Source organism: Bos indicus, chromosome 6 (assembly GCF_029378745.1).
Source record: "Bos indicus isolate NIAB-ARS_2022 breed Sahiwal x Tharparkar chromosome 6, NIAB-ARS_B.indTharparkar_mat_pri_1.0, whole genome shotgun sequence".
Taxonomy (NCBI): domain Eukaryota; kingdom Metazoa; phylum Chordata; class Mammalia; order Artiodactyla; family Bovidae; genus Bos; species Bos indicus.
This window is the reverse complement of record NC_091765.1, coordinates 72,321,798-72,348,780: the sequence shown is the minus strand read 5'-3', so window position 1 is coordinate 72,348,780 and position 26,983 is coordinate 72,321,798. Positions and strand designations below refer to the sequence as shown.

At 39.3% G+C, this 26,983-nt stretch overlaps 1 protein-coding gene across 3 annotated transcripts in view; it reads right to left on the bottom strand.

Moving 5' to 3' along the window:
* Window positions 1-26,983, bottom strand: part of CRACD (capping protein inhibiting regulator of actin dynamics) — a 282,379-nt gene that overhangs the window by 95,101 nt on the left and 160,295 nt on the right. The window contains exon 1 of one of the 3 annotated variants that reach the window (XM_070791468.1): window positions 4,183-4,639. The exons of the other annotated variants lie outside the window; for them this stretch is intronic. The gene's annotated coding sequence lies outside the window, so the exon portion shown is untranslated. Of the gene's footprint in view, window positions 1-4,182; window positions 4,640-26,983 lie in introns of those variants that run through there. 3 annotated transcript variants of the gene reach the window in all.

The window sequence follows — 26,983 nt, the reverse complement described above, 5'->3', positions numbered from 1 at the left end:
ACCTTGGGGTGGGAGAAAATGAGAAATGGGATGGGAAGAATAATTCACTTTATAGTTTTTAAACTTTGGTGTTTTCGACATATGTAAATTCATTACCTGTTTTAAAATTAAAAGAAATTAAAAACCCAATGAACTTAAAAAAAAGAAAAAGCCTCAGCTCTTAACTCCTGAGTAGAAGCCCTTGTAGCGGTTGACAGCAGACAAGAAAAAAATAAACACCTGAACCAAGGGACTGTGCCTTGCTTTTCTCAATGGGGTATTGCAATAGTTTCCAAATTCATTACCTTAACTGATTTTGGGCGTTCCAGTCCATACCACATGTGGCTGTCAGAATGATCTTCTAAAATGCAGATCTGATCATGTTTAAAAACTTTCAGTATCTCTCTTACCCTACAGGAGCAAGCTCAGCTCCCAGCATGGCATAACATTGACATCTTTCATAATCTAGCTTTAACCTACTCCCTTTCCAGAGGTCTGCCCCATCCTTCCTCACTACAGACCCTCAACCCAAGCACACTGGATTACCAGCTAGATTCTGAACACATCAAGCACATTTTTCTTGGTCATGGTTACCCATCTGCCTTTCCTTCTGGATATTATTTACTTTCTATTCACCCTTTGAGACCCAGCTAAAATGCTACATCCTTTAAGAAGCCTGCCCTCCCTTTCTCCAAGCAGGAGTTCCCTTTCCACTAATTTCCCCCTCTCACTAGGCTCACAGAGTCCTTTGTTCAAACCTCTAATACAGCATGTGTCACAGCATGCCATAATTATTGTTTCTTCTAGTCGGTATTTAATAAATGAATAATCATGCCTTACAGGCAATCCAACTCCTTCAAGGGTCGTAAGCTCAAAGAAGAAAATTTTTTTAAAAAATCAAAAGCCATGTTTGCAAAAAAAATGACTAGGCCACCAAAATGAATTTATCAGCCTATCCTCATTGCAGATGGTTCTGAAATCAACATCCTGTATTATTCATACAGCACACCGAGAACTGAAGTGAGGCTTGGGTCCCTCTTCCAACAGGCTCCGGCAGACTATGCACTCCTTCAAAGAAAGGCAAGTTTCCCTTAGGCACAAAAACTAAAACCCCACTGCCTCATTTCTTAGGGAGCAGAGTGAAGTCCAAAGAGCTCGTTTGGATGAGGCCCAAAAATTGGTCACAAGAGCAGAGGCTGGAAATCACAAGTTGTCCTAATGAGACTCCTGAGCTAATCTCCTAGAAACCAAAGAAAGCCTGCAATCTGAGAACTTTCTCTAGCATGTTCAGGATATTTGAGATTCAGAGAAAGTAAATATTTGGCTTCAGAAATACACCTGAGTGGTAATAAAGACACAGGTGTGGCTGCTAGAGTTGAGGAGGCCCTTCTGACAGGTGCCTGCCAACCACAGCCAAGGGAGGGCTTCTGAAAGCTTTCACTCAGATAGAATCCTTTGATCTCCTTTCTCATATTTCTTACAACCAAATTTCCCCAATTCATTTCCTTATTTTACCTCCTTGCAGTGTAAGCCTCAGTGCACCTGATAATCATTTATCTGTTTCACAAATTATGTGGAATCTCTAACAACACCTTTTAAGATCTTGCCAAGCACCACGTTTGGGCACTGACCGAAATCATTACTATCTACCTGCATTTACTTATGCAGCAGTGATCCTGAAATCACAGGACTTGAGCTGGAAGGTCACTTAATGACCCAATGCCCACAGTGTAGAGACAGTAAACAGGTGAATTTGCTCCTCCAAGGTCACATTAGCTAACTGCAGAATCTTGACCATAATCTGATCTCCTAATACCCAGCTGACCATTATTTCTATCGCATCAAGCTATCTTCATCTGTTCCATTTCATTTCCTTAATCTTAGATATTATATTCAAATTTCTGTTTCATAACAAACTGTGATCAAGCCCACCAGAATCTTCAAATGAAGGAGTCTCCTGATACTAGAAACATCTTCCTGAATTATATTCAAATACCTCTGTAACAGGAAGTAGAAGTGGTGGGCAAGAGGAGAACTAGGGTTGGGAAAAGACCCATGTTATTTGGTTTTAATTGGAGGAACTCATCTTCAATTCCCCTACCGGTTAGAAGGTGCTGAGACAATCTGATATTATCAATTCTTTCACAACATCTTATATTCATAAATTATATTCAGGGCAATGAAAGTCAAAAGGCAGTCAGGCTCCACTGCAACTACTTGGCCAAACGGTTGCTGTTGTTCAGTCGCTTAGTCCTGTCCAGCTCTTTGCGACCCCATGGACTGCAGCATGCCAGGTTTCCCTGATCTTCACCATCTCCCAGAGCTTGCTCAAACACATCTCCATAGAGTCGGTGATGCCATCCAACCATCTCATCCTCTGTCGTACCCTTCTCCTCCTGCCTTTCCCAGCATCAGTGTCTTTTCCAATGGAAGATGGTAGCTTTAAATGCCCTGTAGTATAGCCCAAGGGGCCTCCCCAGTGGTTCAGTGGTTAAGAATCCGCCTGCAATGCTGGAGACACAGCAGATGCGAGTTCGATCCCTGGATTGGGATGATCCCCTGGAGGAAGGCATGGCAACCCACTCCAGTATCCATGCCAGGAAAATTCCATGGACAGAGGAGCCTGTAGGGCTATAGTCCATAGGGTCACAAAGAGTCAGACAAGACTGCAGTGACTCAGCACACACACATAGCCCAAAATAAATAAAAGGAATAAAATCAATATAAAATAAGTAATATTTTGAGAGGCTTCCTGCAATCATCCAAAAGTCTTCAGGGCACAAATTATTTGTAGCTATTGTCAGAAGAAAATTTTTGAATATTCAAGTAGACACCTCTTATGAGCTGAATGCTGTCCCTTTCAGAAAACATATGTTGAATCCTAACCCCTAGTGCCTTAGAATGTGACCTTATTTAGAGAGAAGGTGTTTACAGAAGTAATCAAGTTAAAGTGAGGTCTGTGGGGTGGGCCCTCATTCTATGACTGGTGTCCTTATAAACAGGGAAGGTTTGGACAGAGATGCACATAGAGGAAAGATGGTGTGAAGACACAGAGAGAACATCATGTACAAGCCAAGGAACACCTAAAGTACCAGAAGCTTCGAGAGAGGAATAAACGTATCCTTTCTGACAGCACTCTGCCAACACACTGATTCTGGACTTCCAGCCTCCAGGACACAGAGAACAGAACAATCAATTACTGCTATTTAAGCCAGGCAGTCTATGATAATTTGTTATGGCAGCCCTAGGAAATAATACAACATTTTATGACCAAGGCCGAGTGCCGACAAATTGATGCTTTCAAACTGTGGTGCTGGAGAAGATTCTTGAGAGTCCCTTGGACTGCAAGGAGATCAAACCAGTCAATCCTAAAGGAAATCAACCCTGAACATTCATTGGAAGGACTGACGCTGCATCTGAAGCTCCAATACTTTGGCCACCTGATGTGAAGAGCCAACTCATTGGAAAAGACCTTGAGCTGGGAATGATTGAGGGCAGGAGGAGAAGGGGACAACAGAGGCTGAGATGGTTGAATGGCATCATCGACTCAATGGATGAGAGTCTGAGCAAACTCTGGGAAACAGTGAAGGACAGGGAAGCCTGGTGTGCTGCAGTTCATGGGGTCACAAACAGTTGGACGTGAGTGAGCGATTAACAACAACAAGGTTTCCAATGACCACCTGCCAATGCTGGCGGGAATCAACTTCAGGTTGGCAGAGGAATGTTAACAGAGGTGTACTGCTCAGCTTATTGCACAAAATAAATCCAAGGGTTTTTCCACTTTATAATATGTAATTCACATATTTATGTAAAGGCAAATTTTAAATGACACTTCTCTGTAAATATCACACAGCTACTTTTGCCAAACTAGAGTACAGAAAGTGGTCTCACTCACACACACACACACAGTCACACACACAGTATATTCCTATATTTGGCCTTGAATAGATTGGAAGTTTCCACAATTGCTGGGACAATGATTCCAACGATTCCTGTCAGTTTAGCAGATGAGATCGGAACAGCTGCATCTTCAATACACATCATTGTCTTTAAAAGATGCTCAGAGTGAATTACAATTAAATTACAGAGCTGTCAAAAAGGGTTATAATTATAGTATTTATTCACTACATTTACAAGGCCAGACATACACAAAAGGAACTGAAAGCTGAAGAGAAACACACAAACCCATTCCACATTCCTTACCTCAGCAGGAAATCTGGGTGAGGGGAGAGGGGAAGACGAGGCAGTTATCATGCAAAGAGCCCATTTACTGCGACAACAATGCTTCCTGCTTCCAGAGGGGCTTCGTTCCAGGAGTCAGAGGCACTTTAAGACATCTGGTGGCAAAGGCATCTCTCTTTTACAACAAGGTTGCCATGACTCACCCCCAGTTACAGACAAGTAAGGGAGGAGCTGGGACCTGAACCAAACGGTAGGCGACTCCCACCAGTGGGCTGCACAGGGAAATCACAATCAGGGCAGCCGGACCTGACCCCTTGCTTTGCGCTCATCTAGAGGAGGATATTAATTTATCCAACAATTATTTATCATGCAGCTTGGAGAGCCTTGAAAATTGCCTTTCACTTCTCCTGCCACTACAGCACAAGGTAGAAGAGAGGAAGAAAACCCTCAGCTGCCATTTATGCTAGTCAATTCTGCTACTAATCAATAACGCATTTAGAACTACCGGACGAATGGTACAATTCACTTAGTCACCGTCAACCTCAGCATCCGGAAGACAAACAGAGGTAGTAATGCTTACGCAGTGAGCAAACTCCTTGAATACACAGAAGCACTGCAAACTAGAACACCACGCATGGTTTCAATCCTGCAATGAACAAATATCTCTCGCTCTCTCTGTAAGACCTTGCATGTAGACTTGTTTCTCAAGACCGCATGGTTAGTTGAGAGAAGACACATAGATAAAGCAAAACAAGGCAGTATACACACATAATCTGAAAACTACAAACTCAGTCACATAAACAAGTTCAGAGCAAGGAGAAAGTTAACTGATGCTTAGCAATCTGTTTCTCACTCTTTTCTGAATATAATCACACAATGGTGGGCTTTCTTAGTACCTTTGGGTTTTCTTCTGGTTCTAAAATTTTATTTCAATTGGTCATTCAATAGACCCTGCTTTTCCACTAGTCAGTGGTATTTTCATTACATATAAAACCCCAGCCCCATCCTCCATTAAATGCTTGCTTGGTGGCAGTGAAATGATTCACTGAGGAAAAGACAAAACATCTCTAACAGTGCTACCAACAAAAAAAATCTATGACTTTACAAGAGTTCTTCTCTGAATTAAGGTGATGATAGCAAACATATGACCATATTATCCTATCTTGGGCCCAGGATAGGAGAATAACTTCTCACTTATTGATCATGTAATTATTTTCCTGTTCAGCACAAATACAGAACCACAGTTCTTCTTAACATGCCACAGGCAGCCACTGGCATATGATCAAAATTGACTGCTGATATGGAAACCATTTGCAATTCATGTCAGATTTTGTGTCTAACTTCTTAATGAGCCAATTAGGTCATATAACATTTAGAGCTCCGGTTTTAATATGTGATGGGCAGAATGATCTCAGAGATGAGTGGGATGGAGACTGACCGCTGTAAGCTGTCCCCCATTTCTACTCTCCCTTTCTTCAACAAGGTTAAACTCCACCATTTTCTGTGAGTGTCTAGCCTTCCACTATGAAGTTTATGGCTAAGGTATGACTCATGGGATGTAGGAAACTCCCAGGGTGCGTGCTAAAAGGAAGGCACAGGCCATTTTCCTCCCCTTCCTCCACTCTGGTGCCAAGAAAGTGCACACGGTGGGAAACAATCCTGGACCATCTTGGTGAGGAACACACACTAAGGATGGCCAAGTAACAAGGGAGAAGGAATTTAGGTCCCAGATGTCCTTATGGAGCAGGGCCACCATACTGTCCTGGGCCATCTACCCCTGAGCTGTTACAAGAGAAAGAAATACGTGCCCATCATATTTCTATTATTTGGTGTCTTGGTCTTCATGGTCAAGTTCACATCCTAACTGACAAAGTAAGCACATATCAATTTACACTAACCTAGTGATCCAAATCCTTTATCAGAAACAAAACAATATGGAAGAGTAAAAAGAAGTTCTACTTTCAAATAAAAATCAAAGAAAATATTCTTCTAGTCTGCCTTACAAACTTTTAATGGCAGGAACAGCATATTCCTATAAATTCTGAGTTTGCCTAGAGAAAAGATGAGCAAGAACCTATGCACACATATCATACATTTTTGTTTATCAGTCAGTTCAGTCGCTCAGTCATGTCTGACTGTTTGCGACCCCATGGACTGCAGCATGCTGGGCTTCCCTGTCCATCACTCACTCCCAGAGCTTACTCAAACTCACATCCATAGAGTCGGTGATGCCATCCAACCATCTCATCCTCTGTCATCCCCTTCTCCTCCTGCCTTCAATCTTTCCCAGCATCAAGGTCTTTTCCAATGAGTCAGTTCTTTGCATCAGGTGGCCAAAGTATTAGAGTTTCAGCTTCACCCTCAGTCCTTCCAATGAATATTCAGGACTGATTTCCTTTAGGATGGACTGGTTGGATCTCCTTGCAGTCCAAGGGACTCTCAAGAGTCTTCTCCAACACCATAGTTCAAAAGCATCAATTCTTCAGCACTCAGCTTTCTTTACAGTCCAACTCTCACATCCACACATGACTACTGGAAAAACCAAAGCTTTGAGTAGATGGACCTTTGTTGGCAAATCTTTGTTTATAAATCTGTTCATATACAATATCTCTAAGTTCATAAGTACAATACCAAGCCACAGGAGTATCAAAATCTGTTCCAAAATCATAGAGCCTGAATTTCTGCCATCAGAAATGGCAAACAAATCAGAAATAGATTTGAGGACCCAAGCAAGCAAATACAGTATTTTTTTTTTTTTCACTGTATTTAATAAGTACTGGAGTTTTAGTTTCCAGTCCTCTCTCCAACACATTCACACATGCATGCTCACACACACACGCTCACACACATACACATACATAGTGTCCGGAGGTCATAATGTTTACACAGGTTATAAAAATGCTTAGAAAAGTTCATGGGTGCTTAGTGTGTTTTAGATGATTTTCGCCTGTCCCATTCTTGGGTATGACTACAATCTGAATACCAGGCTGGATGGTCTGGAAGTAACTCAGCACAGCCCTTCTGCTGCTCTACAAGCAACCTACATGTTGCAACTAAGAGTTCACATGCCAAACTACAATTTCTGCACAACTAAAGCTTATACATGCCGCAACTAAGACCTGGTACAGCTAAATAAATAATAAATAAATTAAAAAAAAAAACCCAACCCTCTCAAGAACATGACTTCATTTGTTCTTCTCTCCTCTCACCTCAGTCCTCACCCTTCCCTGGCTTACTCTCAAGCAAATCTAGCCATAAAGCATAAAATACTATAGAGACTATAACAATTCATCTTTCTCCTTTTATACTTCATTCATTTCTTTTCTTTGTTTAAACAGATATCATCTTAAGAGTGAGGCTGAAAACCCCTCCAACTTAGAACAGAAAGAGTCTAATGGATCTGTTTGCCTACTCTTAGTAGGTGGATCCCAATAACATATGACTTTTATTCGTAAGAAAAGGAATTTTGAAAATAAGTGAGCAAAACCAACTAGCAAAAAGGGCAAAGAGTTATATCCTAGAGTACAAATCCAAGACGCCTAAGTCCTCAAGTCAAAGGATTTGGATCTTTATGTGGGGCTTCCCAGGTGGTGCTAGTGGTAAAGAATGCTCCTGCCAATGCAGGAGACACAGGAGACATGAGTTTGACCCTTGGGTCAGGAAGATTTCTTGGAGGAGGAAATGGCAATTCACTCCAGTATTCTTGTCTGGGAAATCCCACAGACAGAGGAGCCTAGAGGGCTGCAGTCCATGGGATCGCACAGAGTGGAACACAACTGAGCAACTGAGCACGCAAGCACACAGGAACAATTAAGGAGAAAGGGCATTTAGCCCTGGGCAAATGGCTGGATAGGATTATGCAGGCTGTTCCCTGCATGAGGATGTCCAGTCAAGCACACTGGAGGTGAATGAAATCCAGCTTGCACTCCACTCACAAAATGCTGAGCTAGGGGCCCCAGCACAGAGTCGTGTCTGCAGGAAGGGCAGTCTTTTTTGAAATATAGTCAAGGTGTCAGATGGGGTTCCATCTGCCCAGGAAGGACACTACACGGCAGCAGAAAATGCCACCCCAATGTATGCCACTTCACCATGAGGATTATATTGAGCTGAAGGCAACTGAGAAGAAGCAGATAGAAGGAAAGCTCTCTGTCTTCCTTCTATTTGCTGAAAGTGTTAGTCACTCAATCAGGTCCGACTCTTCGAAACCCCAGGCTCCTCTGTCCGTGGGCCTCTCTAGGCAAGAATACTGGAGTGGGTTGCCATGCCCTCCTCCAGGGGATCTTCCCAACCCGGGGATCGAATCTGGGACTCAAACATGGCAGGCAAATTCTTTACCATCTAGGCCACCAGGGAAGCCCCTCCATTTGCCTAAAGCAGAACATAAATTTACAAAGGTGTCCTCCTTCTAACTCTCTACCACGAAGAACAAGGGTAACTTCCAGAGACTTTAGACCTGTGTTCACCCAGAGATGGCTCCAGAAGATTCAACATAACAACTCTTACTAACTAGTTCTTACTCATTATCCATTAGTTACCCATATATATGCTTTCTATCAATTTACTGCCCCTAGAAACTCAAAGTCCTTTGTCTCATCACTTCTCTAAAAATGCACTGTTCCCTTGCTAAGATGCTATATAAGCCCAAGCTCTAACCATTCTTTGGAACTATCCATCTCCGGGTATGCCCATGTGTAAGTGTTTTGCAGACGTTAATAAACATTTGTTTCTTTTCCCCTTGTTAATACGTCCTTGTCAGTACAATCTACAGAGTCCCAGATGGAGAATCAAAAGAGGGCAGTAGGAAAAAAAACGTTTTTCTTCCCCCACAATACCTGTCCTTCTCAAAGAACAGGTTTGTCCCAAAGGTCAGCAGACCCATAGCCCCATGTGGATAGTAAGTACTAAAATGAACTCAGAAAAGGAAAGGAGCCAGAATGGGGGTACTATCTATGTGCCCTCTGTTCAGGAGATGAGGCCAAGGTGAGCAGAGCCAGCCTCGTGGGGCTGCACCCTGCAGTTCCAAAAGGCCCCCACTTGTTCTAATGCTTTGACTTAAAATTCTTAATTTTTGAACAAGAGGCCCACGTTTTTGTTTTGCACTGGACAACAAAATTTATGGGCCATCCTTAAGGTGAGGGTGGCCTAGTAAAATGCTGAGGAGTTAGAAAGAACTCAAGGCTCTAGCCTCTGGTAGCACAGCACAATATATGATTCTGGCCTTGGGAGTGAGGGGACGAAGGGACTGCATGAAGCCACTGACCAGACCTGCCTGTGACATATGGACTAATTATCAGGGAGGAATCGGGGTCTGTCGTGGCAAACAGAAGACTTAAGGAGTAGTACCAGGGGTGAGAGGCTTGGGGTGGTTAACTCTGTTATCCAGTCTCTCCCCCAACAAGTATGAGTATATCCTGAGGATTCGAGTCCCTCAGACGATTACCCTCCAGGTACCAAGTAACACCGGGCTTCCCAGGTGGCGCAGTGGTAAAGTATCTGCCTGCCAATGCAGGAGATGCAGGAGACACAGGTTTGATCCCTGGATTGGGAAGATTCCCTGGAGGAGGAAATGGCAACCCACTGCACTATTCTTGCCAGGATAATCCCACGGACAGAGGAGCCTGGAAGGCGACAGTCCACGGCGTTGCAGGAGTTGGACACAACTGACCACAGGCGCGCGTGCCAAATATACAAGTCCTCCTCACTGATGGGCCTTTCCCTTCTCACTAGCTCCTCAGTGACATTGGTTGTCTGCCAGCACCATCAGCAGGAGGGGAGAAACAAAGGGAAATTTCTCTTCTGGCTGGTTTGATCACAGACACTTCTACTCCCTCCTTTAATTACGTGAAAATATAGGATTTGCTTGTCACACTTGTCTATCCCTCGAGCTCCCTTCTTTTTCACCTTCCAGCATTTCTACCCTTCTCTTTTAACTCTGTCTATAACGTGGAACATTACCAAAGCTAATTTTCTATAGGAAACATTTCAGGAAACTTCAATAAGATTGTATGAATTCCCCCTCTAATTCAGTAATTAGACAAGGTGATTAAGGTGAAGCATACTCTCACTGTGAAAATAAAATCTTCTTGAACTTTCAAATTTATGGCACAGATGAGGTTTTAAGACTTAGCCTATTATTATCTCTAGGTGAAAGAATTACAGGTAATTTTTATTATCTTTTAAAAATTTTTTTCAAAGTGTCTTCTAATGACATTTTACTTTTATGATTAGAAAAATAAAAATTACTTCAAAAGATTTAACCTAAGTGAAAACTATTTCCACCCACTTTAGAAACATCTTTTTCCATATAAACTGCTAATATCCTAATTAGAAACCAGTTAGCTATTCATTAAAGCTGGTTCCTTAAGGAGTTCTACTCAGCAATATTTTGACAGCTTGGTTCAAATTATTGCATTCTTTGCAAGAGCCTTATAAGAATGGCACTTAATTTTCCAAATTCTGGATTCGAGAAACATGGGGTGGTAAAGGGGAAGAAAATAAACATGGGCAAGAAAGTAAAAATCACTCGCAATCCAGTCAATTGAAAAAAAAGCATATAAAACAAAAAGTAAAATATTCCCCCACCCCTGTTTTCCTACACATAAACAGACGTACCTACAATCGCACTTTTTAAAAAATAAAAGAGGGATTATCATATTTCTACTTTTTCACGTACACATCTGCACTGGGCAATACATATATATGTACCTTGTCCTTTTTATTGGCTATCTGAACCATAATTTATTTAGCCAATTTTCCTATTGCCAAGTAACAGGTTCTTTCCAATTTCTTATTATTGAATTATGGCTTCAATGAACATCTATATACATGTATTTTTATATACAGTGATATTACTTCTGCAAAATTCTTAAGAGTGCTATTCTCCAATTAAAGATGAGTTATTCTAAATCTTAATAAATGCTATCAAATTAGCCTCTTAAAAGGTTAAACGATTATACTCTCATAGTACAAGTACTTCCTTTCCATTTATAGTTATCCATTTTTTTCAATCGTTCTTAATCTGATTCCAGAAAAAAGATTTTCATTCATAACCTCAGAACACGTTTTCATATATTTTGTGCCACTTCTGTAACTTCTGTAAACGTGTTTAAATCCACTATGAATGTTTTACTGTCTTTTTCCTATTGTTCACTCTTACATACTTACTGTCCAGTCCTCTCTTTGATGCTTGCTGAAATCACTCCTTTACAATGCTCAATACCAAATCTGCCCTGAGTTTAAGGAGACACCATCATCTAAGGACATTCCAGCTTCTAATGTTTTCATACCGTAAGAATAAAAGACACCCATTCACTATTAGTGATCAAAAGTCTAAAGCTTAACAGTGCACTGGAAATGCTGAAATACCAAGAGAAACAGCATCACACCACAGGATACACAGCCATGAAGTTATTTCTTCACTTGAATAATTTCATGTCCACACACCACAGTAAGAATCACAGCACACTTCATCACACTGGGAGGAGCTTAAAGAGACAAAGCCATCTACTCTCAAATTTTTAAATTATGACATAGGACACTCTCATCATTAGTCATAAAAATATCTCAATGCTTAAAAAATCTAAAATAAAATGCACGAAGAATGACAAGAATTTGGTTAGAATGGGGAGTTTGAAGGATATTTTTCTCCTTTTCTTTAAAATTTTTAAATGGCATTTTACTTTCATCATTTAAAAGTAAATCTTAATTCTGAACTTAGAGTGGTGATGGTTACATAACTCCATGAACATACTGAAAAACACAGAATTGTGTAAGTTAAAAAGGTAAATTTTATGTGTGTATAATATCTCAATGAAGTTATTTTTGTATAAGTAGAATTTTAAAGTTAAAATATCACATTGATTTTGCTGTGACTCTAAAACTGCTCTATAAAATATATTTAAAACAAAAAACCTTGAATACTCTGTGTTCTCATTAATTTTACATTGAAAATTCTAGAAGACGGTAGGATACATAAAAGCTACAGTGTGATAGGCCTCTTTGTAACCCCTTGTTCTTTATAATAATATCTGATGAGCAAGTGGAGTGGCTTCTTACAGAATCAGTGAAAAGATTATCAGCATATTCAAAAACGTCTGGGTGACTTTTATCCTAAGGCAACATACAGATTCTACATAGAGTGACCCACGCTCCCATTATGCGTATTAGAAGTTAACAGTGTTAATACTGGAAGAAAGGCTCAGAGTCTTAAAGGCATTTGCCCTTGTGGCCCCCTTTGCCTGGCAAAGCAATAAAACTATTCTATTTCACCCCTACCCTCAAAAACAGAGAGAGAGAGAGAGAGAGCCATTCCTTCTCTTTCTATTCTGGCTGACATTCTGGGGTACCAGCTGATGATTAATGAAAATTTCACTGTGTAGCAATATTTCATAGGAAAAAAACATAAGTTTTAGGTTAATTAAAAAGCAGAAGAAAATAAATTAATTCCATTTATCACTAGCATAATGTAATAAATGAGAGCACTCTGGGGGATGGCTATATTCTTTTAGAACGTCCTAAATGAATGCATAGCTCAGTCAATAAGGAAACTGGCTGCAATTCAGGAGACCCAGCTTTGATTCCTGGGTCAGGAAGATCCCCTGGAGAAGGAAATGGCAATCCACTCCAGTATTCTTGCTGGAGAATCCCATAGACAGAGGAGCCTGGCAGGCTACAGTCCATGGGGTCGCAAGAGTCAGACACGACTGAGAGACTAAACCACCACCAGCAGCGAATGCTAAGCCAGAAAGAAAGGAGAACCTGCAACAAATATTGCAGCCAGGATGTTAATCAAGAAGCTGGAGTAATCATCAAGATACAAGGGAAACGGTTTGATTCTAATGAACTTGATAAAAATAGACTTCTGCATGTTGTAAAGTTTCTACTTTTTGAAAGGAAATAATAAAAATAAAATCCATTTTTATTCCCAGATCAAGCACGGGAACAAAAGGATATTTCCGTGTTATGGTTGACAGGTCTCTGGAAAGAGTCACTACCCCCATCTTGGGAGTCTAAAAGTTAGAAACTTCAATTAGCTTTCAGTGACATGAAATCTGTTCTTGGAAGTTCAGGGGAGAGAATACTTCTTCCTGGAAGGAAACTTGAGAAGTTCTTAGGGAATAAGGGATAAGTTCCACCAGTATTGGTTAGACTTCAAACTAAGGGCAGAAAGAAATGTTAGGTTCTCTCTAACCAAGCCTGTCCCTCATTTTCAAAAAGAACATACCACCAAAAGTATGAAAAAAGATTTAAACGGTGTTTGCCACAGAAGTTCAGCATTTCTTCTACTTTCAGTTTGCCACCTTGACAACATTTCTGTGGGAAGTACCTTATTCCAAGGCTGTTTTTTCAGATCATCTTCCCAAGACAGTGTATCTTAGGGGAAGCATCTACGTCTGGAGATAACTTCCTTTAGAATCTGTCTTGTCTGCTATGCCTCTCGTTGTGGGGGCTGACCTCCCCAAAGTGCCATTCTGTTTTGGAAGAGCCGAGAAGGAGCCCACCAAAATACAGACAAAAACCTGGAAGCTGATAAAGATCGAGGGAATCCGCTTGATGAGTGAAAAATGTAGGAAACTTTTGACTAAACCTAAGTGATCTATTCCCAATCCAAATCAGGAAAGGAGTACGTCAAGGCTGGTATATGCAGAGTACATCATGTGAAATGCCGGGCTGGATGCAGCACAAGCCGGAATCAAGATTGCTGGGAGAAATATCAATAACCTCAGATATGCAGATGACACCACTAATGGCAGAGAGTGAAGAAGAACTAAAGAGCCTCTTGATGAAAGTGAAAGAGGAGAGTGAAAAAATTGGCTTAAAGCTCAACATTCAGAAAACGAAGATCATGGCATCTGGTCCCATCACTTCATGGCAAACATGGGGAAACAATGGAAACAGTGAGAGACTTTATTTTGGGGGGCTCCTAAATCACTGCAGATGGTGACTGCAGCCATGAAATTAAAAGACGCTTACTCCTTGGAAGAAAAGTTATGACTAACCTAGACAGCATATTAAAAAAGTAGAGACATTACTTCTTCAACAAAGGTCCATCTAGTCAAAGCTATGGTTTTTCCAGTAGTCATGTATGGATGTGAGAGTTGGACTATAAAGAAAGCTGAGTGCCGAAGAATTGATGCTTTTGGACTGTGGTGTTGGAGAAGACTCTTGAGAGTCCCTTGGACTGCAAGGAGATCCAACCAGTCAATTCCAAAGGAAATCAGTCCTGAATATTCATTGAAAGGACTGATGCTGAAGCTGAAACTCCAATACTTGGCCACCTGATGCAAAAAGCTGACTCTTTAGAAAAGACCCTGATACTAGGAAAGACTGAAGGTGGGAGGAGAAGGGGAAGACAGAGGATGAGATGGTTGGATGGCATCACCGACTTGATGGATATGAGTTTTGAGTAAGCTCCAGGAGAGATGAACAGGGAAGCCTGGCATGCTGTAGTCAGTCCATGGGGTTGCAAAGTCAGACACAACTGAGTGACTGAACTGAACTGAAAGTGATCTATGGCTGCTCAGGTTTTTCTACATTTGAATTGCCAATCAGCAGCATGAAAATTAGCACCCTAAGGTAACTCTTTGGCCTCATTTTAAAGTACATTATTTTCCCTATGCCATTTATTTTCCCCTTCAACTTTAAAGACAACAGTCTTCTATGCTGTCTTTTTTTTTTTTTTTAAGTCAGCATAGGAAACAGACAAATGGTCTCTTTCCATCCTGTGGACAATAAAGTCATGGCTCCAACAACAAAAAAATGATACTTGTGAAGTAACGTAGAGCACAGTGCCTGGCACACAGTAGGTAATCAAAACAACTCCAGTAAGAACAGAATAAGAGCTCTTTTTATGACGGTTTCACATATCTGCTTTTTCACAGGTACTAAGCAGTTCAACAAATACTTTTTTTTTTTTTTTCTCCTTCCTATTCCTGTATTGGGCTTCCCTCATGGCCATGAATCTGCTTGCAACACAGGAGACCCAGGTTCAATCCCTGGGTCAGGAAGATCCCCTGGAGAAGGAAATGGCAACCCACTCCAGTAGTCTTGCCTGGAGAATCCCATGGACAGAGGAGCCTAGTGGACTACAGTCAATGGGGTCACAAGAGTTGGACACGACTTAGCAACTACCCCACTACCATTCCTGTATTAAATACTACCCATACATTGTCCACGAACAGACAGAAATATCTTGCTGTATTACAGAAGTGTAGGAATGAGATCAAAGAGTCAAAGACCAAAAATAGTATAAATTCCCTAAGGAGAAATTGCCTTCTTTCATCTTTCTATCGAGGTTCATGGCCAATGGGCTGCACAATTTCTCATATGTCAAAGAAATAATAGCTTACAACAGATAGGAGGTATACTGCCATTATGTATATGGTAGTATATATGCTTTTTTTTTTTCCTAATCCAAAAATAGAACCTGGTTTATTTGGGGTTAAGATAACAGAAACTTGAGAAACCAATGCTTTTGGAATCTTTCCAACTCAGGGATCGAACCTGAGTGAGTCTCCTGAATTATAGGTGGATTTTTTACCATCTGAGCCACACAAGGAAGCCCCTTTTATATTCCAGATAAACAAATAACTGTAGAACTGTGTAGATGAATCACACAGCAAAGTGAAATTGTGATTTCAAGTGATGAAATATAAGAAATAATGTTGTCCTGCCAGAATACAGAAAGGACACCCCAAACTCAGCAATTTAAACAAGATGAAGAGACAGAGGAATACTCAGCAGATAAAGGAACAGGATAAATGCCCACCAAACCAAACAAAAGAGGAAGAGATAGGGAATCTACCTGATAAAGAATTCCGAATAATGATAGTGAAATTGATCCAAAATCTTGAAACTAAAATGGAATCTCAGATAAATAGCCTGGAGACAAGGATTGAGAAGATGCAAGAAAGGTTTAACAAGGACCTAGAAGAAATAAAAAAGAGTCAATATATAATGAATAATGCAATAAGTGAAATTAAAAACACTCTGGAGGCAACAAATAGTAGAATAACAGAGGCAGAAGACAGGATTAGTGAATTAGAAGATAGAATGGTAGAAATAAATGAATCAGAGAGGATAAAAGAAAAACGAATTAAAAGAAATGAGGACAATCTCAGAGACCTCCAGGACAATATTAAACGCTACAACATTCGAATCATAGGGGTTCCAGAAGAAGAAGACAAAAAGAAAGACCATGAGAAAATACTTGAGGAGATAATAGTGGAAAACTTCCCTAAAATGGGGAAGGAAATAATCACCCAAGTCCAAGAAACCCAGAGAGTACCAAACAGGATAAACCCAAGGAGAAACACCCCAAGACACATATTAATCAAATTAACAAAGATCAAACACAAAGAACAAATATTAAAAGCAGCAAGGGAAAAACAACAAATAACACACAAGGGAATTCCCATAAGGATAACAGCTGATCTTTCAATAGAAACTCTTCAAGCCAGGAGGGAATGGCAAGACATACTTAAAATGATGAAAGAAAATAACCTACAGCCCAGATTATTGTACCCAGCAAGGATCTCATTCAAGTATGAAGGAGAAATCAAAAGCTTTTCAGACAAGCAAAAGCTGAGAGAATTCTGCACCACCAAACCAGCTCTCCAACAAATACTAAAGGATATTCTTTAGACAGGAAACACAAAAACGGTGTATAAACTCGAACCCCAAACAATCAAGTAAATGGCAACGGGAACATACTTATCAGTAATTACCTTAAATGTAAATGGGTTGAATGCCCCAACCAAAAGACAAAGACTGGCTGAATGGATACAAAAACAAGACCCCTACATATGTTGTCTACAAGAGACCCACCTCAAAACAGGGGACACATACAGACTGAAAGTGAAGGGCTGGAAAAAGATTTTCCATGCAAATAGGGACCAAAAGAAAGCAGGAGTAGCAATACTCATATCAGATAAAATAGACTTTAAAACAAAGGCGGTGAAAAGAGACAAAGAAGGTCACTACATAATGATCAAAGGATCAATCCAAGAAGAAGATATAACAATTATAAACATATATGCACCCAACATGGGAGCACCACAGTACGTAAGACAAATGCTAACAAGTATGAAAGGAGAAATTAACAATAACACAATAATAGTGGGAGACTTTAATACCCCACTTACACCTATGGATAGATCAACTAAACAGAAAATTAACAAGGAAACACAAACTTTAAACGATACAATAGACCAGTTAGACCTAATTGATATCTATAGGACATTTCATCCCAAAACAATGAATTTCACCTTTTTCTCAAGCGCACATGGAACCTTCTCCAGGATAGATCACATCCTGGGCCATAAAGCTAGCCTTGGTAAATTCAAAAAAATAGAAATCATTCCAAGCATTTTTTCTGACCACAATGCAGTAAGATTAGATCTCAATTACAGGAGAAAAACTATTAAAAATTCCAACATATGGAGGCTGAACAACACGCTGCTGAATAACCAACAAATCACAGAAGAAATCAAAAAAGAAATCAAAATTTGCATAGAAACGAATGAAAATGAAAACACAACAACCCAAAACCTGTGGGACACTGTAAAAGCAGTCCTAAGGGGAAAGTTCATAGCAATACAGGCACACCTCAAGAAACAAGAAAAAAGTCAAATAAATAACCTAACTCTACACCTAAAGCAACTAGAAAAGGAAGAAATGAAGAACCCCAGGGTTAGTAGAAGGAAAGAAATCTTAAAAATTAGAGCAGAAATAAATGCAAAAGAAACAAAAGAGACCATAGCAAAAATCAACAAAACCAAAAGCTGGTTCTTTGAACGGATAAATAAAATTGACAAACCATTAGCCAGACTCATCAAGAAACAAAGGGAGAAAAATCAAATCAACAAAATTAGAAACGAAAATGGAGAGATCACAACAGACAACACAGAAATACAAAGGATCATAAGAGACTACTATCAACAATTATATGCCAATAAAATGGACAACGTGGAAGAAATGGACAAATTCTTAGAAAAGTACAACTTTCCAAAACTCGACCAGGAAGAAATAGAAAATCTTAACAGACCCATCACAAGCATGGAAATTGAAACTGTAATCAAAAATCTTCCAGCAAACAAAAGCCCCGGTCCAGACGGCTTCACAGCTGAATTCTACCAAAAATTTAGAGAAGAGCTAACACCTATCCTGCTCAAACTCTTCCAGAAAATTGCAGAGGAAGGTAAACTTCCAAACTCATTCTATGAGGCCACCATCACCCTAATACCAAAACCTGACAAAGATCCCACAAAAAAAGAAAACTACAGGCCAATATCACTGATGAACATAGATGCAAAAATCCTTAACAAAATTCTAGCAATCAGAATCCAACAACACATTAAAAAGATCATACACCATGATCAAGTGGGCTTTATCCCAGGGATGCAAGGATTCTTCAATATCCGCAAATCAATCAATGTAATACACCACATTAACAAATTGAAAAATAAAAACCATATGATTATCTCAATAGATGCAGAGAAAGCCTTTGACAAAATTCAACATCCATTTATGATAAAAACTCTCCAGAAAGCAGGAATAGAAGGAACATACCTCAACATAATAAAAGCTATATATGACAAACCCACTGCAAACATTATCCTCAATGGTGAAAAATTGAAAGCATTTCCTCTAAAGTCAGGAACAAGACAAGGGTGCCCACTTTCACCATTACTATTCAACATAGTTTTGGAAGTTTTGGCCACAGCAATCAGAGCAGAAAAAGAAATAAAAGGAATCCAAATTGGAAAAGAAGAAGTAAAACTCTCACTATTTGCAGATGACATGATCCTCTACATAGAAAACCCTAAAGAGTCCACCAGAAAATTACTAGAAATAATCAATGACTACAGTAAAGTTGCAGGATATAAAATCAACACACAGAAATCCCTTGCATTCCTATACACTAATAATGAGAAAACAGAAAGAGAAATTAAGGAAACAATTCCATTCACCATTGCAACGGAAAGAATAAAATACTTAGGAATATATCTACCTAAAGAAACTAAAGACCTATATATAGAAAACTATAAAACACTGGTGAAAGAAATCAAAGAGGACACTAATAGATGGAGAAATATACCATGTTCATGGATTGGAAGAATCAATATAGTGAAAATGAGTATACTACCCAAAGCAATTTATAGATTCAACGCAATCCCTATCAAGCTACCAACAGTATTCTTCACAGAGCTAGAACAAATAATTTCACAATTTGTATGGAAATACAAAAAACCTCGAATAGCCAAAGCGATCTTGAGAAAGAAGAATGGAACTGGAGGAATCAACTTACCTGACTTCAGGCTCTACTACAAAGCCACAGTTATCAAGACAGTATGGTACTGGCACAAAGACAGAAATATTGATCAATGGAATAAAATAGAAAGCCCAGAGATAAATCCACGCACATATGGACACCTTATCTTCGACAAAGGAGGCAAGAATATACAATGGATTAAAGACAATCTCTTTAACAAGTGGTGCTGGGAAATCTGGTCAACCACTTGTAAAAGAATGAAACTGGACCACTTTCTAACACCATACACAAAAATAAACTCAAAATGGATTAAAGATCTAAACGTAAGACCAGAAACTATAAAACTCCTAGAGGAGAACATAGGCAAAACACTCTCCGACATACATCACAGCAGGATCCTCTATGACCCACCTCCCAGAATATTGGAAATAAAAGCAAAAATAAACAAATGGGACCTAATTAACCTTAAAAGCTTCTGCACATCAAAGGAAACTATTAGCAAGGTGAAAAGACAGTCTTCAGAATGGGAGAAAATAATAGCAAATGAAGCAACCGACAAACAACTAATCTCAAAAATATACAAGCAACTCCTACAGCTCAACTCCAGAAAAATAAACGACCCAATCAAAAAATGGGCCAAAGAACTAAATAGACATTTCTCCAAAAAAGACATACAGATGGCTAACAAACACATGAAAAGATGCTCAACATCACTCATTATCAGAGAAATGCAAATCAAAACCACTATGAGGTACCATTTCACACCAGTCAGAATGGCTGCGATCCAAAAGTCTACAAATAATAAATGCTGGAGAGGGTGTGGAGAAAAGGGAACCCTCTTACACTGTTGGTGGGAATGCAAACTAGTACAGCCACTATGGAGAACAGTGTGGAGATTCCTTAAAAAACTGGAAATAGAACTGCCTTATGATCCAGCAATCCCACTGCTGGGCATACACACTGAGGAAACCAGAAGGGAAAGAGACACGTGTACCCCAATGTTCATCGCAGCACTGTTTATAATAGCCAAGACGTGGAAGCAACCTAGATGTCCATCAGCAGATGAATGGACAAGAAAGCTGTGGTACATATACACAATGGAGTATTACTCAGCCATTAAAAAGAATACATTTGAATCAGTTCTAATGAGGTGGATGAAACTGGAGCCTATTATACAGAGTGAAGTAAGCCAGAAGGAAAAACATAAATACAGTATACTAACGCATATATATGGAATTTAGAAAGATGGTAACAATAACCCGGTGTACGAGACAGCAAAAGAGACACTGATGTATAGAACAGTCTTATGGACTCTGTGGGAGAGGGAGAGGGTGGGAAGATGTGGGAGAATGGCAGTGAAACATGTAAAATATCATGTAGGAAACGAGTTGCCAGTCCAGGTTCGATGCATGATGCTGGATGCTTGGGGCTGGTGCACTGGGACGGCCCAGAGGGATGGTATGGGGAGGGAGGAGGGAGGAGGGTTCGGGATGGGGAACACATGTATACCTGTGGCGGATTCATTTTGATATTTGGCAAAACTAATACAATTATGTAAAGTTTAAAAATAAAATAAAATTGGAAGAATAAAAAAAAAAAAAAAAAAAGAAATAATGTTGTCAACTGAGTTACCTGATCAAGAAAAATAAAATATATGTCCTAAAAAAAATTTACCCTATACAATAAGGAAATAGGGAGATCTCATAGACTTTGTATTTCCCTAGAGATGCAGTAAAAGCTTCATAGTCTGAGTCACAGAAAGGTACTCTCAGGACAAACACACTGTAAAGCCATGTTGGCCCAAGGGTGTGTTTTGAGGAGGAAAAGGAAGGGACGTTTAGTGCAGGCATCATGCAGAATGTTTTCCAAAGTTCTTGCTTGCTCTGGTTTAGATTTCTATTTTCTCAAAGAGAAAAATATATAAACATCTAAATATGCTTACATCTAAATACGCTATTTTCAACCTAACTATTTTTTTTAAAGGGAGAGAAAACTGCTCTGGATAAAATAAAATGAAAACAGTGAACACCCAGGACATGAACCAGCAAGAATGGACTAGTATACACATATCATTTTTATCTCTGCCAAGGAAGGTAGGGTAAATCCAATTGTTGGTAGCTTCCATGTAATTCATTTGAAGGAATTTAGAGGGGAAAAAAAGAGAGGAAATGGAAGTTGAAAATCAAAATGTTCAAAAACAGATGTATTTTAGGGTTCACTCAATGCACTATATTATAATGCTTCCTAAGTGCTACTAGTGGTAAAGAATCTGCCTGCCAATGCAGGAGATGCAAGAGGCACAGGTTCAATCCCTGGGTCAGGAGGATCCCCTGGACTAGGAAGTGGCAACCCATTCCAGTTTTATTGCCTGGAAAATCCCATGGACAGAGGAGCCTGGCAGCCTACAGTCCATGGGGTCCCAAAGAGTCAGACGTGACTTAGAGACTAAAGCTGAGCAAAGCAGACTGAAGGAAGAGGTTAAGTAAATGTTATCCCTATCAGTATCAAAATTTTAAAAAATTAAAGCATTTTGAACAGAAAATTTTTCTTTAATAAATAATACATTGTGTAGAATATAAATTAATGTCTTGATGTCTCAGGGCTATTACCATTAACCTCAGATGCAATAACTTGAAGAGAAACTGAAGTAAACAGGATGGTCTGTCTCTATCAGTGGCCCTTCTGCCTTAAAACATTTTTGTGCCTATTTCAAAATAAGTTTTCTGCCTCCTTCTTTCACTGTCTCTTTTTAACTGTCTCTTCTTATTAGGTTGTGTGTGTGTTAGTCACTCAGTTGTGTCCGAATCGTTGCAACCCCATGGGCTGTAGGCCACCAGGCTCCTCTGTCCATTGGATTTCTCAGGCAAGAATACTGGAGTGGCTTGCCATGCCCTCCTCCAGGGGATCTTCCTGACAAGGGATCGAACCCACGTCTCTTATGTCTCCTGCACTGGCAGATGGGTTCTTTGCCACTAGCACCATCTGGGAAGCCCTCTTATTAGGCTGGTGAATCTTAATTCTCATGATTCCTTCTCCTTTCTAATTTATGGCTTCTTGTGCCTGTGAGATAGGAAACTAGATCATCTAGCATGATAAGATTATATGCAGAGAGTCACTAGGTGCTGAGGGAAAGACTAGGAAGGTCCCCCAGGAGTTTAGAGGATGAATGGCTCCTGTTCTGCTGCCTTTGCTTTGCTCACTTACATCCGGGTGTTTCACTGTGTCCCACACAGTTGAGGTTATTGTACGGATTTGTAGTTAAATCCACTAAAAACAATAGGGAAGAGATGGCTTCTGTCTCTTTAATTTGCAACTCAGAGTAGCCACTTCGTACCATACCTGAAACATCAGCACTCAGAGACTCAGTATGGACATTCTGTGTAAGTTTAAGTTCCTCCATGGCCAAGATTTTGTTAAATGTTACTGAAATAAAAAGTATAGCATACAGACTATGAGAACAAAGCTTATGACACTGGAAAAAAACAGTGGGCTGCACTTATATTACCAACTCTGTTCTATGTCTTCCACTTCAGTGAAAGAAAACACATTACCTTTCATCATGTTGATGCATATGATATGTAATAAAATGGAAGAGATGGAGGAGACAAAGTAATACCTGTAATAAAACCCTGAAATTATTATTGCATTTCACAGTCCACAAAACTGCACATTCAGTGAATTACAGTCTCTATCAAATTGCTGACCCCCGCCCCTAGGGAGAAATTTACTGTATTCCTCATACCTGAAAAGGAAAGGCAGAATTAGCTCAGGGATGCTTTCTCTTTTAGTAGTAATAAAGTCAATGTTTATTCTGAGTAAAACGACATAATTTCCAAACTATGCATAAGAAAAATATATCTTGCCAAATATACAGCTTTCTCACATCTCATCTCTTCTATTTCAAAAGCTCATGAATACCCAAGATTTGTATTCTGTTATTATAAGTCTAATTTCTCATAATTTTTTTAGGATAAGAAAATAGGTTTAAAAAACATCATCACCATCAAAGTCTTCTTTTATTCCTGTATTATTTCCCAAATAATTCAAAAGTGTTTACCCTGTAGAGATTATTAGAGAAAAAATCTTCCTGGCTTGACAAACTAAGGCAAAAATCATTTTTTGAAATGTTTGCATTTATATAAGGTCAATTTTTATTCTCCTACTTTCCCAGCTATAACACATTGCCATTTTAAGTTCCATTTCTTTAGAAAAATTAAGTTCCATGAGTTTTTCTAGCTTATGCCCACAGGTTCCTTTGGCAACTATCTCTCTACTTGGGTAAGTAATCACCTGTGTATGTGCTCAGTCGCTTCAGTCGTGTCCGACTCTTTAAAACCCCATGGACTGTAGCCCACCAGGCTCATCTCTCCATGGGATTCTCCAGACAAAAACAGTGGAGTGGGCTGCCATGCCCTCCTCCAGGGGATCTTCCCAACCCAGGGATCAAACCCGTATCTTCTGCATCTCCTGAATTGTGGGCGGATTCTTTACCCACTGAGCCACTTGGGAAGCCCAAGTTACCACCTAAATTGTCTTAGTATCATAATGTCATTTATATCTTTTTACCTTTATTAAACTTTTTCAAATTCCAATCACATTTTTAAAGCATTCATTTCTCTGTGCTTCCACAAAATTCTAACTTCGGATCTTTGCAATTTCTATAGTTTTTATCAATTGTTTCTTAGAACATTTTGTCATGAAGCATTTGTACATATTTTCCCTGCATATTAAAGCCATGTTGTGATTACATCCACTTCTATGCCTTGAAACTCCCATATCACAGTGGCTGTGTTAAACAAGTTAAATATCCTCCCTACGTTTACATCCCAGTATGAAGTGTTTTCTTAAATTCAAAATACCCTTTTCATGACCCACGTTGCTCACAAAAAATCTCAGGTAGAATGATGAAACTGAATGTTTTTCTTACACCTTTCCTCAACATTACAATACAAATCTCTAAAGTTATTACTTCCATCCCTCTCTACGGTTACTGAATTTATTGATAAGACAATCAGTCTCAAATGTCATCTCTCTACTTAGACTAGTCCAGATGTATCCAAGCTGGTCAAACCACAGGAGGAGGTCAAGCCACTTTCAGAGGACTACTTCTATCCCCCATGGTTTTACTTTTCATTTTTATTATCTTTAAAATATAAGGTATAATATTTACAGTTCTTTATTCAACTTTGATTCCTTTTATGCACCTCTTAGCTGCTTCCTTAGCTTCACAACTCTGTTAAAGGTAACCTTAAATTCCATCATCACTGAACAACTGGATATTCTGAAGCTTCACTACTTTTTTCTTTGGTACCACTGTCATATTGTTATAAAGGACACAATATTGCTTTTGAATGCATTCCTAGGGCTGACTTACAAAAGTCCTCTGTTAGATGGACCTGGAATCAGATACATGTTTTCTTTCACAGGTTCTATTAGTATACTGCAAAGCATAATCTACCCAACCTATGTGAAATGTTAGGACAGGGTTGGGAAAATGTATCAATATAGTTGATACATGCAAATGTGTTTCTAATCTGTTATGCCTACCCACACTGACTTTTACAGTGCTCACAATGGTATATTTTTCCATTTAATTCAAGTCCTCTACTACTTATTTACTGAATGCCCATGAAGCCCACAAAATTGAGCTACATAAATTGGGGAGAGAAAAGAGGCATAAATCATATTCTGTCCTCAGAAAATTCATAATCTCAGCTGAGGCAGGATAGAGAATGCTCCAACTGGAATACAAAAATGACAAAACTTGTCTTCCTAATCTTCTAAGTAAAACATAGTAGCCTGTGAGAATTCTTTGACCTAGAAATTGCCAAATTTGATTATTTGCAAGTGATTCCTTAAGATTATGTATGCAACAGTGGGTATACCACAAGTAACATATGCAATTTAGTTGAAGAATGATTCTCATAACGTAATAGCAACATCAGAATCTCAATCTACTTTTGTTGTTCTCTATTGATAGTGCATATGTGGGGTTTTTTTGATGGAATACTTTAGTATAACTGTGGTAAAATGAACACTTTGGGAATGAAGAACATCTCTAGACATCTTCTTTGAGAATCTCAACATACCACACTCTCTCTCTTTTCTCATACACCCCTCCTTGTCAGCTTTTTCAAACATAATTTCCTCAAAATGAATCATCATATAGGAAGGGACTAACTTTGCATCCATTTTACTTGGTGATCAACAAACATTATGACAATATGCCAAATTACACACTATGACAACATGCCAAATTACATGTGAGGGCTAGGGACTCAAAGATTAATGAGACAATGTCCTTGCCTTGGAGGAACTTGGTGTCTTATGAGACAATGTTGTCTGTGTGGGCTGAAGGGAGGCTGATATCAATCAGTTTCACACTGCTCCCTCTTAATGCCTGATAATGTAATTCTGTATGGCATTTCAAAGATCTTTCATGGCTGTATTTTGTAAGAAAAGTCCAATTTTTTGACACTAGGGAAAAGTATTCTCATTCTAGTTATGTGAAATCAAGTAGCTTCCTTAGGTAACTTGGTTTCCTTTGCCCAGGACAATGTTTATGGGTTTACTCCCCACAAAGTCTTTTAAAACATGACACACTTTAGACTTCAATTCATAATTCTATCCCTTGGCCAGCTTTTTTTTTTTTTTTTTTTATCTCTAGTTTGATTTTTAAAAACATCTGCCTGGGGTATAGTTGCCTTACAATGCTGTATTAGTTTCTGCAGTACAGCAAAGTGAATCAGCTATATGTTTACCTATATTCCCTCTTTTTTGGATATCCTTTCCATTTAGGTCACCATAGAAACCATAAAGCACTGAGTAGAGTTCCCTGTGCTATATGGTAGGTTCTCACTAGCTATCTATTTTATATATAGTATCAACATGTATATATGTTAATCTCCCAATTCATCTCACCTCCATTTCCCCCTGTTGGTGTCCATGTTTCTTCTCTACATCTGTGTCTCTGTCTACTTTGCAAACAGGTTCATCTGTACCAGTTTTCTAGGTTCTACATATATACGTTAATATGTATTTGCTTTTCTCTTTCTGATTTACTTCACTTTGTATTACAGTCTTGAGGTCCATTTACAAATGGCACAATTTCATTCCTTTTTATGGCTGAGTAATATTCCATTGTATATTTCTATTCTTCCTCATAGTCAACCTCTTTCCACAAGTCTTCAAACCTTATCAAGCTTCTCATGTGCCATGTTTCTAGTTTACCATTTGCATCACCCCCCTACTTAGTGACTGTAACACTGGATAGATGTTACTAAAGTCTATGGGGCAGTGGGTAAGACATGGCTAAAAACAAGACTGCCAGAACAGTATAGCTTCCTGTACAGAGAATAAACTCATTGCAAAATGATGTATAACAGGTTCACATTTGTAAACAGTTTAAAAGGTCATGAAAAACTCTCAAGGGAAAAATAATCCTAGTGGACAGTTCTATCATAAAATTTGTCTGATGTACTGTGAAAACAAGGGCTATATACCTGGGACTGTGAGAGAAGAGTTTAGGCAGATTTGGGTGTATGATGGCTG